Genomic DNA, 3,364 nt, shown 5'->3' with positions numbered 1-3,364 from the left:
TAGTATAGTTATTCGTGTACTACTATATATATATATATATATATATATATATATATATATGTATATATATAATCTAATCCTTCTATTTATGGTTTCCATTCTATTCAGATGGCGTTGCACGAGTATTCGCGCCCAAAACACGTACAGTTCAAACAACGTGTGCCGTAGTGGTGAAGACAGTGACCGCCCATAAATTGATACAAGATAGAATGACGGTTTGAAAAAAATGAGGCCGGTATTTCAGTTGTAGCGTAGGTGACAATGCCTGGTTTGAAGGGGTACAGCGGCAATACCGAGGCCAAGTCATCCAAGAAGCACTGGTACTCAACGTGGATTATGTCCTATTTGTCGTTTGTACTACGAACGATTACGTACATGGTTTTAGTTAACGTGCCTGAAAGTGTACGAGATGTATACTACCAAGCACTGCGTCGATATGACCTGTGCTTATCATGGGCGTATACTGATGCTGAATCACCAGATAATATATATTCCGAGTATCTCCCTTTATGGCCTGCAATACGCAAATATGTGAAGACTAATGGCCCTATGTTACCTTGTAGTAATATCATAAGTGGATGTGCTAAGATATATAGTAAGTTGAAACCAGGCGTAGATAAAGCCACCCAGTTTACCGAACGATTGTGTACAAGCAATAATTCTATGGCCTTCCAACCGAAACTAGTAACACGTTCATTCGACCAACTCTTAATAAATGCTTTCCAAGCAACTAGAATTCAACGCTATTATAAAAATAGCCCAAATGGGACTCTAAGTCGTTTCCGTAAGCAATGTTCTAAGAAGCTGCCCTATAATGACTTCGTAATCAAAGTTATAATGGGTCTGATGGGAATAGCTGGTCAAATGAAAAAAATCACAAAATACCGAAGTTCCAGAAATTGCTGAAGACAAAATCAACACTTCGCAGAACGAGCCGTCTGGGGTGTTCCATAGAAACCTAACAACACATCCCTTATTAACGTTAACCCCTGAAGAGGTGAGCGAGCGAGTTCTGCTAATGAAACGTTTCAAAGCAATCAGATTTATTGATGATAACGAACTCAATCTTTTGAGATGTGACAACGGCGGGCATCGCTGGCATATTTGGGGAGTACCTGACGAAGTGGTTTGTGGATCAATTCGTACCGGAGAGCGCCCACGGGATGATTATCGGACATGCTCAATTGTCGGGTGTAGCCGTGAAACCAATAAGACCTGCGTTAGATGCAAGGTCCGTCTATGTAAGACACTTATACGGGGCCGAAACTACAGCTGTTATCAGTTATTCCATACCCCATCATTCCGGGGTGACATTGACCAGTTCGACGATCAAGGAAATTTTGCCGGAAACGATGATTTGTAAAGTATTATTCCAATAACCAATAAATATGATAAATACACTCATTTCATTTCTTATAAGAGTTATCGTCGCTGTTGTCAAATTATGATACCTTTTAACAGGTGGGCAAGTACATCCATTACAGAATGGATCATGTTTCTTCGCGAAACAACAACCCCTAGTAATAGCAAAGGCAGTCCCCTTCTGTACGTTTGCTATATCATAACCCTTGCCACAAACTGGGTGACCGATACTATGCCACTTCTGTTTGCACAGAACGCATAGACGCGTTTCTTTTTCCAAAATAACAGCGATAAGACAAGGTCTGCATTCTTGCTTGCGCGTTATCCAATTGTGTTGTGACAGCGACATAGCGCGAGTCACTTTCTGTCTTAGAAAAGGTGCTATGTATGTATTGTGCGTGCATAAAATACTTTTCTAACTTTTTATTTCTTTTCTTTAGGAGGCAATGTAGAATTTTAAAAATATAAAAATATCAAACTCAGATTGGATACGAAATAAACATTTCAACCCTATTTTTTAATGGATAATTTCCTAAAATAAATTTTAAAATATATTACTGACCTGAAACAAAATCAGATTCCAAAATTAGAGCCAATGAATATACAGATATATAAATTTGAATTGGCATTTTCATAAGTCGGATAGTATCCGACTTATGAGTGCTACTTAAAATTTGTACTGAGTCTGGCTTACTTTGAAAATTAATGAAGTTGGTATGATTTGTACTGAAAATTCCGTAAGTCGGATACTATCCGAGTTAGCAAAAGGGACTGGTGATATATATATAATATATGTATAATTTAATATAATATATGTATCTTTCCATTTCTAAAATCAATATTTGGAGGGGGGTGGGGGGGTTAAACAATTGGGGTCTACGTAGTCCATTTTGGCATTTGTGGTGGAATTATAGAGTTGTTCCAAAAGTAATATCGTCAATATTTAAGTCAAATTAAGTAAATTGTCCCATTCCTGTGTTAAATATGCCGTTTTTAAAGTTGTACCAAAATCATTGGTCGCATTGTCAATTTTCTTGTGCTAAATTTAGCGGAATAACCCATTCTATGGCAATTGTCATATATTATTTACCATTTTTGTCTAAACTGTTCTGTTTGTTTCGCATGTGTGCAGTAGAAAACGTTTTGTGAAATTGTCTCAAACACCCAAAGCGTATACTTGCAATACTATACATCATAGTATGGTGTCGGAATTTACGTTTTAACGTTTAACTGTAATAGATTATAAACGACTATACATCATATCAGTGTGTCGGAGTGTACGTTTTAACGTTTAAACCTATAGTAGAATGTGACTGTTATTATATAATTTATATTATACTATAATGCCCTGTGTCGAGTTTGTGCTTACATGTATTTCTTTAGTTCCTGGTCATGCGTGCCCTATGTGCACAAACCTGCTGACGAATTAGCGTAGGCAGATCTCCGCTATGTTCCCAGAAAATTACAACCTTGTAAGTACTCTAATGTATACTAGTCTCGGTATTGTTCTAGTTTGCCTACTATTCAATGTCTATCTGTATATTTCTTGCATCATTTGTATGCCTGTTTTCGAGAATATACAGTCGATTGATTTGATATGTTATATTATTAAATTGGAAAATATCCGGCTGACAAGTTGTATTGGTCGGACTGTTGTTGTTATATGTTGTATTATCTCTGTTTCTTAACTATCTATTGTTATATTGCCTTATATACGTATATGTTGAATTTGTCATAAGTGATTGTTTAAGCATGTAATTGTATGTGATAAATGTGAACATGCTTGATGGTAACTATTATCTTGTATGTTATTGTATTAGTTTACGTTGCCTTGTGTTTTATTATTCTAACAGTTATTGTCTGTTGAATCAATGTGTATGTACTTATTTTTTATAGCGATGTTATAACGATTGTGATGAATTCGACCGATGGTACATTTTGATGATTGTATATGCACGTATACATTATATCTATTGTATTTTATGTTGTAGTGTCGAATTGT

This window comes from Sphaeroforma arctica, assembly GCF_001186125.1.
Source record: "Sphaeroforma arctica JP610 unplaced genomic scaffold supercont1.2415, whole genome shotgun sequence".
Taxonomy (NCBI): Eukaryota; class Ichthyosporea; order Ichthyophonida; genus Sphaeroforma; species Sphaeroforma arctica.
The sequence above is the reverse complement of the archived record's forward strand: the minus strand, read 5'-3'. Positions refer to the sequence as shown.